The 18,350-nt window shown below is 34.0% G+C and overlaps 1 protein-coding gene across 1 annotated transcript in view; it reads right to left on the reverse strand.

Annotated features, from left to right (window-relative positions):
* The window catches only part of LOC134847660 (small VCP/p97-interacting protein-like), a 158,821-nt gene that overhangs the window by 62,455 nt on the left and 78,016 nt on the right, over positions 1 to 18,350 (reverse strand). The window lies entirely within an intron of this gene.

An 18,350-nucleotide genomic window follows, 5' to 3' on the forward strand; every position in this document is an offset into this window, starting at 1 on the left:
GTGAAGGAGTTCTAATTGATTTTCATATATATGTGATGAAAAAGGTTGTTCATATATAATAGGTTCGTAGTCATCTTCGACTGCTATCATATTGATGGAGATAGTGTTTTCTGTATCACTTTCTGAATCTGATGATCCACAGTTTATTTGATTTAGTTGTAGTTTGTCATTTACTGTGTCATCAATACCTGGGAGGTCTGATGTTGTTTCTGGATTTGATTGTACGTGATTAATATGTCTTTGATGTTTAGGTGTACTACTTCTGTGGCGATTGTTAGAATTATTATAATGGTTATTATTTCTGTGTGGTGATTGGGAATAATTTTTATAACGATTATTATAACTTGAAAGTCGATTTTGTGAATTGTTTCGTGATCTGTTTTGATAATTATCGTTTGGTCTGTTATAGTTTGGTCTGTTATATGAGTTATTCCTTGATCGATTGTTCGGGTAATTTTGATTTCGGTTGTTTGAATAACTTCTATTTCGATTATTGGAGTAGTTTCTATTTCTATTATATGATGAGTTTCGTGACTGATTGTTTGGATAGTATTTATTCCTTGATTGGGAATTAGATCTAGAAACAAATTGTGTTGTATTCGAATTTGATCTGGAGTAGTTATTTCGACTATTTGGTCTATTGTAATGATTTTGTGACGAATTTTGTGTATTTCTTCGTTCTGGTGATCTTCCTCTATAACTTGAGTTATATGGTGATTTAGTTCTCGTGTAATTGGTATTGTTCGGAAGTGGTTTTCCTGAACTGTTGTTGCTGTATACATTTTTGTTTGGTAGATTTTGATCTTTCTTCATGTATTGATAGAATGATTTATTTGGTTCTTTATATTTTTGAGGTTTGTTTTGATTGTCCTGTTGTTTTTGTCTACATTCAGAAATACTATGTCCGTATCGTCGGCAATAATTACACCAATTTTTGAAAGATGGTTTGCCTTTAAAGTTTGGGTGTTGTTCGTAAATATTGAGTATTTCAGTGATTTTTTCAACGAGGTCTGTATCTGATTCCTGTATATTGTTTATATTTGTGGAAGCTGTTTCAATTCTGTTAACGTATTGTAATTTCAGATTTTCCGTTTCTTCGAGTTTCATTGTGATTTCTGCTTGTTCTAGTTTGTCTACTAGTTTTCGAAAATCTAAATCGGGTTCTCGAATTGACGAAGGATGGGATGCTCTCTTTTTTATTGCTATTTTCCTTAATTGTGGTGTTAAGGTCATCATTAAGATTTCTGTCATCTTTGTGTTTTTATAGTCATGTGTATTTAATGAATATGCTTTTCGAACTAGTGTTTCGATTCGTACTGCTAATTGCTTGATGGTTTCATTTGGTAATCTGCGAATTTCATTACATAAAACTCTTTGTTGTTGTTTGTTTCTTTCGGAGTCAAACATTTTTGAAAATTCTTGTGTAAATCTTTTCCAATTTGATTTTATTTCTATAGGCAATACTGAAAACGATTTTTGGGCTGCGCCGTCTAAGGTTGTCTGTATCAACGCTGTGCGTCGATGTATCCAATTTTGATGTAGTGGCGTATTAATTGGTTCAGGTCCTATATTTAAAATTAAATTTGCTGTTACTGCATTTAAATAATCTTCTACAGAATATTCAGGGTCTGTTCCTGTGAATACCATTAATGGTTTTTTTGATGTTATTGATGATCCACCCATAAGGTATAGATTCATTGTCATTTGTAATGATTCTGCGGCATTTGGCATTTGTGAAAAATTTGAAAGTTGATTTTTTGTTATTTCGTGTTGTTGAAGGTAATATGGGAGTGGTATTTCATTTTGCATTTGTGTTGGTTGATACGAGTGTGCAATCATTGGGTTTTGTGGCTGAATTGGTTGAAAAGATTGTGTATTAATTGGGTTTTGCATTTGTATTGGTTGTTGATTTTGTGTATCTATTGGGTGTGGAGAAAAATTTCTATTATATGTATGTGGTTTCTGCACTATTTGTCCACGATATTCTTGAGTGTATGGTGCAAATATATCTGGTTGTAAATAATCATCATCAGAGGATAGATAATCCGTTTGATGAGGTGCTTGTTTTTTATTTTTATTCTGTTGAAAGAATGGGTAATTTTCACTACGATCCTGTGGAGGATGTGAATTAGTTTGAAAATTTACTGAGTTGGTTGTTGCCATTGGATTATCCCAATATTGAGATCTTATTTGATTATTATGATTTTTTCGTGGGGGATAGTTTGTTTTTGATGAATGTGTGTAATTATAATTGTGATCTGCAAAAGTGTTTCTTGTGAATGTTCTGCGTGTTTTTGACGGTATTGTCATGGGTCTATATGTTTGATAATCCATTTGTGAATATTTTGGAGCAACCGAAGGTTTAACGATTGATTGTAAGGTTACCTGTGCTAGTGAATGTTTTTATTTCTTGGTGTTGTTAAATTTGGACGTATCGGTGAAATACTTTGTTGTGTAGTTGTTGTTGTTTGGACGATTTCTTCATTTATGAAGTGTGATGGTGTCTGAATATCTTGTTGAGTGAGATTCCTAGTTCCATTAAGGTTTTCATTGTGTATGACGGTCGAATTTAAACTGTTATTTCGCTTATCAGGTAAAAATGTATTGTAGTTTAATGGTGTTGCATCAATGGTTAATGGTACTACTCTTACATAATCTCTTGCATAAGATATTGTACTTATTGCTTGACTTGAGATTGATTGTGGGATATTTATGAATGCATAATGAGACCATTCGGGGTCCCAAATGTAGTCTGATTGTTCTGTGATGGCGGTATCATCGTTTGAATTTTGAGGTCTAAAATTTTTTCTTGCTTGTGAAATTAAATATATATTATGTGTGAAATAATCTATTATAAACCATGCCAAAATTTTTTTTAAGTCATGTTTTGTATGTTGTGAAACTTCATCTTTAGTGAAATTTTCTTTAATTATATGTAGGAAAGTTGAAAATAGTGTGATTTCATGTCGTACCCTTATATGTTTGGATGTCTCTGTCGGTGAGACATTTGAGATTGGGGTTTCGTTTTCTAATATTGAAATATAACTATATATTATTGCAAAAACTTCATTAGTAAATATGGAGTTTGCTCTTTGTGAGTTATGATATTGTATGCTTTTTATATATTCTAAGAATACTTTTGAAAATTCTAAGTCAAGAGTGTCTGTTTGAATTACATATCTGCGGTGATTCGGGTTTGGTGTACTGAATTCTATGGTGTAGATTCCGTATTGTTGTGTTAAATTACATATATATTTCAGATAGTGATCAATAATTTGTCTTTTGATTTTTACATCTGGGAACTCTGCTTTACATGGGCTGATTCCGGGTTCAAACAAATTTAGGAGTAATTTCTTGCAAAAGTCATGCTGGCCTCTATTATCGGGTGCATCTACGAGGAAGGGGTAGATGTCGTCATCATCTGGACTATCTTCACTTGGAGTGTGTGTTTGGCTCATTTTTTCGTTTAATGACTGTTAATAGGTAATTATCGATGTGTCTAATTGGTTGATTCCAATTATACAAGTGTACTGGTTTGTGTTTATATTGCTTTTTTATTCTTCTTTTTCCTTTTTCGATGATTTTGAAGTTGTTTCTGAGTCTGAAAAATATAACTGATCGTGAATGGGGCAATTTTTATCAATAGATTCTTTTAATTTATAAAGTTCGTCTAAATTGTTGGCTTCTGATTCTGAAAATGCGTTTCTATTTTTGGAAAATCTTTTTCGTTTTATTTGTCTTTGTTTGGTTATTATTTTCTTTTGTAGTGTTTGTCGTTTTGTTCTAATATATCCAACTGTTTGTGTATGAGGTGTGATTAGAAGGTCGTATTTTTTGTTATCTATTTCACAGTTGTGTAAAACGATTGTTTGTTTGTTTCCTAGATTTTTAAATGACATAAGGCTTAGGATGACGGATGCAAAAAATTGTTAGATGATTTCTATTTTCTTAAACTGTTAGTCCTTACGATTTTTTGGTTAGCTTAACCTGGGTCTATTTGTTCAGGGTTGGAGAGAAAAGTATATCGATTCCGAAGAATGATTTTTTACTTTCTCGTGGCTAGTATAAGCTAAGGTGTTAACTTACTTAATCTTACTTAGGGGTAGTGATTGTGTTCAAGGGTTGGAGAATAGTAAATCGATCCACAAGGTTCAGGTATAATTAGAACGCGAGTAGTTCGTTAGATACTATTTTAAACTTACTAAGTCTAAGATTTATCCTGGGTCTGATAAGAGGAGGGTTCAAGTGAAGGATGAATAACCGAAGTTCTTCAGTTTATCCTAATTTGAATAATTAGTTTTGTTCAAAAATTTCTATTAGTCTTGGGTTTTTTGAAAGGGTTGGATAGTGAATCGACGTTTGAGGTCGTTAGACACTAGCTAAGTGGGTGGGGGAGAACAAAATTGTTCTTTTTGATCCAGGGATAAGCCTTGATGATCAAGTTTTAATTTTAATTAAATATAAAATTAATTAAGATCCAAGGATAGGCCTTGATGATTTGATTTTAAAATTAAGTGAATTTAAGTTTAAAATGGTTTAAATTTGTTTAAGAAAAAGATTTAGTGTTTTAATGATATTAGTGAGCTTATGATTGCTGTTATGTTTTAGGTGATGAAGCTGGGACAACTGATGATTTTATGATTACTAACAGTTTATTGTCATGCTACTAATTTTTGTTTTGATTTTCAATAAATATTTTTTCAAACATGTTTTATATAATACTGCAGAATTTTAGGAAAACGATCTGAGATCTTTTTATCAATCGTTATGGTACATTAATAGTTTGATTAATGAAGATTATGAAGATTGACTTCAAGATTTTATGTTTGTAAATGAAAATCTAAATTCATTGCTAATAAAATTCTAAATATAAAAGTTTGTGTTGGCTTTTGCCGTACTATCATATAACTATTTGGTAAGTTTCTACTTTGTCGTATGTCGTCTCTGGTTCGAGGTCTTCTTCCAATTCCGGGTAGTTCTAGTATCGTTCGGAATATTGGCTCTGATCTATTGAGTCGTAGAGACATTTCGATTAAATTATCGTCGTGTAACATTTTAAAAATGTTTTGTCTAAATTCTAATCTATTATTGGTTAATTCTAAGCTATTAAGGTCTTGTTCGAGACTTATGGTCGCATCAGATGAGTTATAACCGATGGTCTTAACTCATAGAGTAATTTCGGATAGAGTACACCGTCTGCTCGTCACGCAATCTTATTTTCGGCCGGATAGATTCGTGCAACTTCTTAGTCTAATACCGATCCTAATCTTACTCTTATACTATCTAGTCTCAGGTTGTTTAACTAGTCTCTGCTAGGCTCAATAGATCTAGGGTATACTGGTTTATTGCGGCTGCTGAAGTTCTCTTGGAGAGGCAACTAATTTCTAAGTTAAATTCATATCGCTCTGGTGCTGAAATTACAAGTAATCTCAGCACTTACAAATAAGTGGGTTGTTAGTTAGATGGATCATGATTGGTTAATATTAAATACTTTACAGTGGTAAAATATCTAATTTATCCAATCATAAAATGTAGTTTAGATCAGGTTCCAAAATGCACTCTTTTCTATTTCAGTAAATAAAAAACGAGAAAAAGTATGAGATCTTGTCTTGAATCTACTGGACAGTAGGTATTGGCCATTCAACAACCATGCCACATGTAGCAATAGTTATTGATAACTCTATTACAATGAAATATTTTCCTGATCTGATTAAAACAAACCAAAAACCATCGATCAAAAAAGGCCGAATGAGTCCTCAACAATTCTTACCATTTCAAAAACCTGTTCATTTTTCCAAATGTTTTGTAAATCTTTGCCTGCGCAGATCAACGTTTTTATCTGAAAAAAAAAACAGATTTTGACTCCTACGGGACCCTAAATTTTTTATTTGAAATTAAGCTGAACAAGGCGCAAATTTGAACAATGTCTAGCTCCTCGAGCGGTATTAGGTCCATTGTTGTTCAAGTTATTTGCAAAGAAAAAAAAACAATTTTGAAAGTTCGACGGATAAGTTTCAAAACAATATGCAAACGACCGTTTGGTATGGTATTGACAGCTTTTTAGGAAAAGTTGGCAGCTTGACTTGGGTAAAGACTTTACGGTGTGACATTAACCCGCGGTTCGATTAAGATTTTCAGTCTTAACACGAATTGCGGTGCGAAATTAAAATTCTTGTCTTGAGTCGTCAGTCTTTTCCTAAGTCGCGCTATCAGGTTTTTCTTTTGGCGCGCGATCTTTAGAAAACACTGGAGGCTCGACGAAAGAAAAGACTCTACCTTGTGACTCAAACCCTCGGCATGACTACGAAATTCAGTCTAAAAACGAACTGCGGCTTGACGTACAAAGTCTTTTCTTAAGTCGCGGACCATGACCCGGTTCGGCAAGGGATCATCGCAGATGAAAAAGTTAAAATCGTTCTAGATTTTGAATGCAAAACTTTTCTTTTGATCAAACGCGGGTTCTAACATGTGAATATCTATTTGAGTTGGAGGGTCATAACAGATCAAACATTCAAAGTGCATTGTAGTTTCATAGGTGTCAAATTACAAAAGACTGGTAGAAATTGGTCCATTTGTATGAACGTCAAAAAATAAAGTGCTATTCACCTCGTTATTGAAAACTAATTTAAAAATGAAAAACAAATTACTTTTACTTTCAATTACATTTGTTTTAATTGAGAAGTTCGATTTTTAATTATAAATAATTGTTTCTATTTATTCTAAGCTAAAAAAAAAACAAAATGGTTCGAGCTATTTATTTGCTCTGATTTTTGTAATTTTATTAGATTTTTCTTTGAGAAGTTAACGACTGGTTACTTTCAAAACGCCGAAAAATTTATTAACATTTGGTTTGATCAAGACAAAATCACTGTTAGCTAATTCATCTTGACGAAAAAATTAATTGCCACTTAAACATCTGGAGTTATTGATAATCATCTATTTTCAACGATTGAAAACACTCGTCTATTTCGAAGAGCTCATCGGCCATGTAAGATGTCCAAGCTGAAGAGTAAAAATTTTTGGTCAATGTTATTGTTTAACTTTTCTATTGTATCTCATTAAAAATTATTCACTAAACACAAAAATTGCTTCTTATCTATCCAATCAGTTTATGGTAAGACTTGCAATTTGGTCGATTTTAAATTGTTGATTACTTTTTTCCTCAATATTAATAGTTTTTCTATGTATTCTTCATGCCTTTTTCTCTGGACAATTTTGAGAATCAAAAAACTACGCTTTGGGGATGATTTTGTAATAAAATATGTATAATTTTTTGCAGTTTCTAAGGTCAAAAATTTTTAAATTTATTTCAAGGTACCTTACATTTTACGGAAAATTCCAAATACAGCAGTCCTGCTGAGGGCAAGGGCAGCAATTTTTTAAACCAAAAAAAACCGCTCTCTTGTCAATGATGACAGTAAGAATTTTTTAAATTAGCTTTACAGTCCAACCTAGCAAACATCTTGTTTGTTAGAATCACAAAAGTGCAAAGTTTAAATTTGGTTAACTTTTTAACGCACGTTTTTGGTTAACTTTTTAAACGCATTTTTCTCCTCAAGAACGCTCATATGAATACAAACAAAGTATCATTCATATTAAGCCATTGATCAACCGTTATCCGGATTAAAAGAAGCAAAAGAATTTTAAAAAAAAACATTGTCTCTTTTTCAAGAAAATTAAGTCTGAATGACATTGGTTTTTAGACTAAATATGACATTTTGATGAAAAATTGACCTGAAAATTTATTTGTGTCAAATTTTGGAAAATATTTTAGGTATTCTACCACTCGATCCTGTTTTTCTTGGTAATTCAGTTGCCTCAAATCAGAAAAATTGTTGATTGATTTTTAATTTTTATTTTTTTCCTTTATCTGTGAATTTCTTTTCCGAAAGTCGTGTGTTCGAATTTTTGGTAAATTTTTATAAGCTATTTTTGATAATCCTTTATCAGCAACTACTATTTTTCTAAATTACTTGGAATTTTCCAAGCTTTGGCAACCGGCTAACCTGGTTGTTCCGACTATTGAAAATGGAGATGAATTTTGTTTTCGGGTGTTTCTTGTCTTTTTTTGTGTTTTCCACAAAATTAGATGTTCCAAAAGCCACTTAATGAGTCAAATGATACATAAAAATAAAATCTTTTTTTATTTTTTTTTAATAACAACCGGTTTGAAATTTGTGAATTCTAGTGTAATTTCGCTCATGTAAAACGATTGAACTCACATTCGTTATAGTTATATGAAAATCTTGCGCCTCGACAAGATGAATTTTTCAAGGAAAACTGCTTTTGGACGCTTCATTTAGCTCTTCCGTGATAATAAAGTTACTCAAAAAAAAGGAATTCATAAAATTGATATGCGAACAAAGAGAAAACTTTTTAGAAATTTACATTTGTCATTTTTTTTGCGGTTGATTCAACTGTTTTCTGTGACTTTGCATTTTTTCTCATCACATGACGCAACAAAAAAAATGACACTAACTAACATAGAAGAGAGAAAAAAAAACATTTTTATTTTTTATAGTTTTTTTCATGAGTGAGCTCAAAAATTTCTGTTCTTCTTGTTCCGACCATTGAAAACGAGAAGGAAAAATGTATTCGGGTGTGTTTTATTTTTTTCCAACTAACATCAATTGCCAAGATTAATCATTGGAATGGGTCTAGTGATATATCTTTTCAAAGCACCTTCACTCTGATTCGACCAATATTCAAAAAAATTCAAAAAGTTGTCCTTGTGTTGTGAAAAAACCGGTTTCTTATTGGTCTTTAGTTTGATATCGAGTAATTAGAGCAAGCGATCAGGCTTTTACAGAAAGATAAACCATGCAACTTTAGTGAAAAATTTTTGGTGCCAATTTTGGAATAAAAACTTCAACATTCAAAAAAATTTCTTTGAAGGAAATTTAGAAAAGTTTTTGATTTTTTTTGAATTTTTTTCTCTAAACATTTTCGACAAAACCGCTGCCTAATTTGCCGTTTTTACTGTAGCTCTTGAAAAGGTTCATTTTCTTTGTGTACCTAAGTTTTTGTTTTCGTCTGATCCTTTCATCAAAGCACGCACAAAAAACAATACTAATTAGAGAAAAAGAAATGAAAACACTTTTTTTAATGAATTTTTCAAAATGATGGTCGGAACATTCTGTGCTACTTGAAGAGCAACCGGCTATCGTTGTTGCAATTTGGTTTCAATTTGAATTAGAGCGGGCATGGAAAATTATGAGAAGTTTTGCAGGGGGCCTGCAAATATCTACCCGCACCGTAGTTCCATGGATAATAATCGATTATATTGAATTTTCGTGATCTATCTCAATAAATTTCGATAATAATCGATTATCATTGATTAAAAATGGATTTTAATGAAACCATTTTTCTAATCATTAAAATCCGAATATAATCGATTATAATCGATTATTTTTGAAAGAAAATGAAACTTGTTTTCGAGGCAAAAAAATCCATTTTTAATCGATTATAATCAATTATAATGGATTTTTTCGAGGGGTTATTCTTGAAATTTTACAATTTTGTTCAAAATTATCTCATTTCCTGTTTAGTGCAGTTGCTACGAATTACGTTTCATAAAATGTTACATTTCAGAAAAAAATTTATATTTTTTTTGTCTCTACTTTTTTAATTCATCGCAGTTTAACTAACACTTCATTTCACTGTTTTTTTAAACAAAACCCTAATAAAACTAAATTTTCAGGGGTTTGAATTAGATTTTCATAGCTTCCCCACCGGAGTTCCATGGATAATAATTATAAGTTTTTTAACCCAGTTTTTTAACCGCGTTTTTTAACCCCCCCCCCCCCCAGTTTACCGCTTACCGCCCCCGCCCCCCCAGTTTACCGCTTACCGCCCCCCCCATTTAAGCCCCCAGTTTACTACCCCCCCGCTTACTCCCCCTCCCACTCCCACCATTTACCCTCCCCCAGTTTACCAGTCCTCCATTTACCCTCCCCCAGTTTACCAGTCCTCCATTTACCCGTCCCCAGTTTACCCGAATTTATTTACCCAACCCCCCCAGCTTCTCCCCCCCCCCAGCTTCTCCCCCCCCCCAGCTCCCCCCTAGTTTACCCTACCCCTTTAGCTGAGGGGGGGGGGGGTAAGCTTGAGGGGGCGAGGGGATGACGTTGAGACATGCCATGTAGTAAAAGACATGGTATAAATTCTGCAATATTCTCGCAAAATTTTGCAAAAATAATCGAATTTAGTTCTAAAAATGAAATGGATTATAATGGATTATAACGGATTTTATTTCAAAAAAATCGATTATAATGGATTATTTTGGCAAAAATAATCGATTTCAGTGATAAAAATAGTGGATTATAATAGATTATAATGGATTATAATGGATTTTTATTTTTCGAAAAAAAATCGATTTTAATGACCACATAATCGATTACGTGGTCTAAATTTGCCACAATAATGGATTATAATGACGACATTTTAGACTACATTTTTACATTATAATCGATTTTTATCCATAGAACTCCGGTGCGGGTATCCATCACAAAAATCTCTCAAAACGATCACAACTGATAAAAATGCCTATGACTTCTAAAATCGAGCTAAATGAGGAGAAAATCAAAAACAAATGTCAATGACGTATAAACTATTAAAATACGTAATAGATAAATTTAAAACAAAATCCAAGTAAAAACTTTTACGAGGAACACGATTTCTAAAATTTTCTATTCACTCAGTTTTTTCGAGGACAGTAGTGAGAATGACAAATAGTTTTTGATCAAGTACGACTAGATCTGAACATTTGGTTTTTCTAAACTGCAACAAAAAAAGCGTATTTGAAACCATTAATTTTATAACACCAAAAACAGAGTTTGTTTCAAACTGCAAGACGAACTAGCGTTTTTATTACAGTTTAAATGGGTTCAATATGTTGTATTTATCAACTCTGTAAGGTGATCTTTTGCTATGGCCGACTTTACATTGAAACCACTTCCGGGCTCAAAGTTGATTTCCACTCAGTAGAGGAACAATAAGGCGACCAGATTTTAATCAATAAAAAAAGGTATTTGGTTGCTGCCAAAGTTCTACAAAATGTTCCACACACGCATCTTTTTTTTGTGAAATATCAAAATTAAGGAATAAAATTCTAAAAAAACCTAAACCTTAAATTTTAGATCGTCCACAAAATTTTTTGACAAACTTGGGTTTCCATTTGCTAAATAAGACAAATTATGGTAGTATTTTTATGCTTTTCCCTATAAAAACGTTTTTTTGTGGCTGGCTTTTCACGACAAAAAAATTATTTGAAACACTCTTGAAGCCAGCAAAACATGGAAACGCAACTTGGACTTATTCGAGTTTGTGAGAAGAGACAACTGGTCAGTAACTACAGTTTGAAAGGTAAGATTTTCTCTGAAAATTGGTAAGAAGATAAATAGCTTAGTATTTCTAACTAAACTAGCAAAGTTTTCCAGCAACTGCAGAGGTACCTGAAAATGTTGGCAAGAGAATATGATTTATTCTAATGTGCTTTCAATCTTAATTCCAGGTGTGAAAAAAAATTTTCGACAAAAATCGTTCACTACTCTGGATATTCTAATTCTGACCAAATTAAGAGGCCATGTAGTCAGTAGTGGGCATGGGGAGAGGGGGCAGACGCTTTCTTCCCACCCCTCCTCATTTCAATCACCTGGAGACTCAAAGCCCAAAAGTCCCCTTTGATACTATTTCACGACATCCATTTTTGCCTGACAAAAATTTCTAAAATCACTCTTGGCGTCAACTGATACTAAACATATGAGTGGGGGAGAGCGAGCCAAAAAAAACACATTTTTTGGTCAAAAATTTCGAATAAGTGCCTAAAAACGTCTTTTGTGGCTTGGTTTTTTTTCTAGTTTGTGCGGGCGGAGAAAAAAATTACTAATAGGGTCTTTAAAGTTATTTAGAATAGTCTAAAAATCAATTAGGTCGACCTAAGAAAGAAAGTACACAAAAATTTTAAGCGCGTCCGCACATATAATATCTTAAAAGATTGATATATTACTATTATCCGTCCGGATATGTGACAACTTTACCAAAAACGCGCAAACACAAACCTTCGATCGATAACGACCAAAAGTTTGTGGACTGAACTAGATACTATATTTGTCGCAGAAAAACTGTCGTATTTGAATGATACTTTTTTATCTGTAGATTTCAGAAAAAGAACAAAACACTCAAGCTCTATCAGGCAGACTTGGTATATTTTGTATATAGAAAGCAGATTTGAGGCTTAAGAAGAAAAATGGGTCTAGAATATGTTCACTGCCCACATGCTAGACAAAAAAAACTCAGAGGAACTTTTGGCAGAAACAAGAACTCCGAAAGTAGCATACGAGTACGCCATTAGAAGAGAGAAAGAAATTGAACATAACAATACAATCAAATACCAGAATCGGGGCCAAGAAAGCTCGTCAGGGTACGCATTCAGTGTTAAAAAGGAACTGAAATTCACGTGAAAACGAAAGAACGGAACTCGTCCTTGACTTTAAATAAGTTCAATGAAAAGGACGCAAACTGTCCAAAAACCTTTTAAAAAGTTGAACAAAAGAAAAACAAACTGATAGACTAAAATCACGTGAAACAAATCATCAAAATTTTCGCAAATAAAAATTTATCAGACAAGTTTTGTTTCCAGTTGAAAATGACCAATCGATCAAATTGGCATAAAATTCCAAGAAAGTCAACGACCAAAATCTCAAAATTCAGTTTTAACCGCCCAACAAACAACTAATTTTAGCCCAGCTACCACATGAATTTGGGGATTTGTCATTGAAAAAGTTTTTTTTCTCAAATCTGGACTTAGGATAAGCAAACGCAAAAATCCCACTGGATAAAACAACCAAGTAACAAGACAATTTCAGCCTCATAAGGGGAAGAGCAACGGGCACAAACCAATTTAACAGCTACGCCAGCAGATTTTAAAAAAAAATTGGGTATTAAACCAAAAACACAAAATTAAGTATTAAACGCCCAACAAAGAACTAATTTTGGCCCAGCTACCACATGAATTTAGGGATTCTGTCAAAGGAAAGGTTTTTTTCTCAAATCTGGATATAGGATAAGCAAACGCAAAAATCCCACTGGATAAAACAACCAAGTAACAAGACAATTTCAGCCTCATAAGGGGAAGAGCAACGGGCACAAACCAATTTAACAGCTACGCCAGCAGATTTTAAAAAAAAATTGGGTATTAAACCAAAAACACAAAATTAAGTATTAAACGCCCAACAAAGAACTAATTTTGGCCCAGCTACCACATGAATTTAGGGATTCTGTCAAAGGAAAGGTTTTTTTCTCAAATCTGGACATAGGATAAGCAAACGCAAAAATCCCACTGGATAAAACAACCAAGTAACAAGACAATTTCAGCCTCATAAGGGGAAGAGCAACGGGCACAAACCAATTTAACAGCTACGCCAGCAGATTTTAAAAAAAAATTGGGTATTAAACCAAAAACACAAAATTAAGTACTAAACGCCCAACAAAGAACTAATTTTGGCCCAGCTACCACATGAATTTAGGGATTCTGTCAAAGGAAAGGTTTTTTTCTCAAATCTGGACATAGGATAAGCAAACGCAAAAATCCCACTGGATAAAACAACCAAGTAACAAGACAATTTCAGCCTCATAAGGGGAAGAGCAACGGGCACAAACCAATTTAACAGATACGCCAGCCGATTTAGAAAAATAATTGGTTTTTCACAAACAAACTTTCGGAATAGTTTTGCATTCTTAGATGAGATTCTTACGGTTACACCAGGAAAACAATCTGACCATCTACCGGCGCTGAAAACTGTATTGGATAATAAAAATTTTAGAAAACTTGGCAATTTCAAGAAGTAAATGTAAATTTGCTTGCAAAGAAGTAAAGTGGTTGAAAATCAACACAAAGGAAGAAAGGACAAGCCTGCTAATTGCAAAGACAGCAGCGATTGCAAATAAAAACCTCCAAAAGGTTCAAACAACTTAAAATTTTTCAGCACCGATATATCACATGACCTTATAAACACTAGAGCTCGCCGCTCAATTGATCCATTATTGAATGATTCTGAAACAAAAAATTCATCCGGTACAAAACGCACGAAACCACAATTTAAAAAATGTATACTTGTTGATAGAAATTACCGAAATTAAAATTTATGACAAAACTTGGAGACTTAGGAAGTGTGCGACGCATCGCAATTTTAAAGGTTTTCGATTATCTACGGGGGAAAATGAGCTACAAAAAATCTTGAGCTTTTGAGGGCAGTTTGGTCAGCAGCATTTTTCAAATACTGCCTGTACGCCAAATCGTTTTCAAAAATTACCAATTATCAAGCTTTTTCAAACGCATAAAAAACATCGAAAAACTCTAAAACAAAACAATCAATGTTATTCCGATGGATTGAACAACTAATGTTCTTTAATTTTGATATAAAATTTTTGGCTTAGTCAAAAAATGTGTCTCTCGAAATTGTTTTTTCGAAATCCAGTCAACCCGACGCAAAGAGAAAAAACAAATGAGGAGTTTCCCGCAATTTACCGCAATGATTTGTATGCTCAAGTTTTTGAGCATTTTAGTGCTAGTTTTGAATTAGCCAAAAAAAGCGAGCTCAGATATTTCGAATGAAATGTGCATAAAAGAGCATTAACTAAAGGTTTCAAAAAAAAATTTAGCCAAAAATCTTAACATAAACAAAACCGAAAAATCAAACGAAAAGGACAAAAAAACTTGTACCTACCATTCATGGACAAAACCGAGGACGAAATGGTCTCGCAAAGTACCCTAACAGAGGGACCAAATTACCCGGTGTCACAAAAAAAACATTATACCGAAAAGCTCACGAACCGGGGAGGTCTGCCAAAATCTAGCCTGAGAGGTGATAAATCAATTTATGGCATGTGAAGAAAAATGAGAAATCAAAAAAAGAACGAGAGACCAAAACGGCAAGTAGGGGAAGCAGACCATACTCATTACATCTCTTGAAGAACGATCAGGTTATCAGAACCACAATTTCGTTCGCGAAACACTTTGGAGGAGTCTCAAACAAGAACTCAACCAGATGGAACATTCAAATGGAAGAAATCAAGGAAATTGATAAAGGAGGTATAACGAATCAAAATGGGAAACAAAAAGGAAAAAGGGAACGTACCAAAGAAGTATGCACTCAAGAGTATTAAGTCCAAAAAGTTGTTTTGTTCGATCTAGACGATCTTATACCAAGCAAATAAAAACGAGAAACGCAAGAACAATTTACAGTTCGGAATACAAATACCAAAAAATTGGCTCGGAAACGGAAAACAGCGTTAATAAAAAAAATCAACAAGCGCGCAAACAGGTGATAGATCGAACAAAACGGGCCTCACAACAATTGAACCACGGATAAACATGTCTCGAAAGAACAGGAACTGGCGGAGGCGCACCAACTGATTCTTGCAACCGGTCATGAAACACTTACCAACGATGACAGAAAAAAACATGGAACAAGCTAAGGAACGAGGATTAAGCTTCAACATTAGGATCAAGCTACGCTTGAAAAGTCCTTTGGGGTCCACTTTAGGACATTAGGAACGAGTGTATAGTCATCGACGATAGGTTAGTAAGCCTACGCAAGAGCAAGAATCAATTCTTAGAGTATTCATCTGACTCACCCAAGAACCTATGCTATGCTGATCATCGCAGACGGTATATTGTTTCCTCAGATGCATTGGTCTATTGCATCAATGGGACAAAATTACATAACAGGTAGATAGCAAAGAACAAAATATCAAGTCTAATAGAAAAAAAACATCATTTCGACTTAGAGAAAGTACTAAACACCAATGAAGAGGTACAATTTGATTTTTCAGTACCCCTGCCTGATGAGCTAGCAAAGAAGGTATGAGTTTTGGCTGCCATATACACCCAACAATAGAATTTGTAAAAACACCCAATACCCAACAATAGAATTTGTAACAAATATAAAGGTTGAAACGGCTGAGATGTATTCAAGAATTTATGCAAAAGTGTTCAATGAACAATGGGGCTCCGAGAAAAATCAGGTTCAATAAGCTGGAAAAATTAAGAGCTGAAAAAAAACTTCAAACCCACTGTGAGAACAATAGCGTTATACTTCCTACTGCACCGCTAGACAATCAAAAGGCAAAAGTGGTGGTAGACCGCTTATTATAAACATTAAAACTAGACTAGTAGTGCAGAAACTTGACCCCAAGATTAAACACTGAGCTAGTTTTAGAAGTGGCAGAACTCTAAAATCTTTTTAGATTAGCCCAACCACCGGCACAAAGTTTTCACCGTTTGAAAAGCACATGGGGGGAGCTCTAAACCATCTTATCCAAACTTGCATCAACATTCAACCAGAACAATTTTAATTGAAACGACAAAAAACTGACTACAAATTCAGAGGACAAAAAGAAGCTTGAGGGGCCACCACTGACACCAGATCAAAATCACGACCTTATTTGCTGTTCGGAGGACGAGGTGGTTTTCAGACGTCATGCATTCAGGAGATCCATCTGGAATTCGTCAATTCAGATACCGATCAGAAAGATACCAAGGTTCGAGAAACAAAAACTTAACACTTACTGGCAGCAAAAAATTATCACCAGAAAAAGACACCGGAGACAAAATGCGAGGAAAGAATAAGACAGGTGCCCTAAAAACACTTAAAATACCACAAAAGGTTAAAAAACCTAGCAAGCGCTACACAAAATACAAAACACAAAACCCATGAGGGAAGAACCTTCACCTATATTCAAGATAAATCTTGATCACAAACTTTTGGGAAATAAACAAAACTTTTAAGAAACAGTGGGATCGCAGTCGTACAGAATCCAGGATTCGCTGTCGTACCGACTCGACTAAGTAACTTTGTGACATACAAATTAGCGCAGCACAAGTAAGCTATCGAGTTTTTATATAGAAAACCCAAAAACACCAGCCCATTGTTTTTTTGAGGAATAATCAGAAGGCCAATTGGTCAGAAAGATTACAAAAAGATCAAAGAAGTCACGCTCGGAGAACGTACTGATTAGAGAAAAACACCGAATCCTAGGAATCAAAAAATCCCGTCGGAACAGACAAAAAGGGGAATGAAGAAAACCACCTGGAGAAAGACAACTACCCATTACATCATCCAGCAAAGGATCTTCACCCAACAAGAAAAAAAAGAGTTCTTCAAAAAAAACAAGTCAAAAGAACACGGAAGAAGAACAGGCGGAGTATCGAAAGAAATCATCTTCAACGTTACCAGAACCTCATCGTTGAAAACCAAAGTCTCAGCCTCGTTCCCATCAAATCCTGAACCTGTGATGAAATAAACAAGATATCAAAAAGAAGTCTCCACCAACAAGATCCTCAACCAGAACAGAATTTGGTAAACTAGCAGCAAAAATTGCGACAAAACCCCCTTATGACTATAAATGAGAAGAAAGAAGTCACTCATAGGGCAACAACAAAAGAAGAAGCACCTTCACTAAGAGAGTGGATGGGCTTAATGGCCAACCAGCTGGAAATGAAGGGCGCTGACCGAATCAAAGCCTGGATTTTTCCAAAATCAAAAACTTAACATTGGAAAAAAATCAAGGTTGAGACAAAACAAAAAAGGAAATAGAAGTACTGTAAATTAAACCATCGAGAATGCAGGAGAATCGAAATCAGAAACGTCAGGTAAGCAAAACAAACAACCGGGAGCAGAGATGGAAAAGACGAAGGTACTTAAAGGAGAAACAAGCGGATGAGACATCAAAACAGACGGAGTAGAAGAGAAAGATAATAAGCCGAGAGCGGCGGACAAGAATGAGAAAAAAAGGGACCAGAAGTTCCAGACAACGGAAAAGCGGAGAAGAAAGATTGGAACACGGAGTGTCACTCCACAAAAAAAACTCAACAAACATACTCAATAAAATTTTTAGAGAATCCAGGGGGGTGTTATCCGTCCGGAAAGGTGACTCCAGTTATACATTTTATTTATCGGTGAAAATGAACGATGATAAGAAAAAAGCTTAAAAATCAAACAACCATCTGGAGAAAAATACCAGCACCTGCACAGTTATACCGTCATTTCTTTCGAAATTAAACAAAAAACGTATATATTCCAAATTTTTAAAGGGTTTTGTAAGTCTGTATTTGTGTTCCGCATTGGCATTAGTGGTCAAAATTTTGGGCGCTTCTTGTCCAAATACCGGCTTCTCTTGTTCGAATTAGTTTTTTTAAATCATTTTATACTAATTCTTTTTTTTTAAATAACTTATACAATATGTCTAACTAATGTTGCAAGTCTAACCTATTCGGCCCTCTAAAATATTCGGATTATCGGCTAGTCTCCGAATTGGATTTTAGTTGCTTGGCTATATAAAATTCCTAA

Source organism: Symsagittifera roscoffensis, chromosome 6 (genome assembly GCF_963678635.1).
Source record: "Symsagittifera roscoffensis chromosome 6, txSymRosc1.1, whole genome shotgun sequence".
Classification (NCBI taxonomy): domain Eukaryota; kingdom Metazoa; phylum Xenacoelomorpha; order Acoela; family Convolutidae; genus Symsagittifera; species Symsagittifera roscoffensis.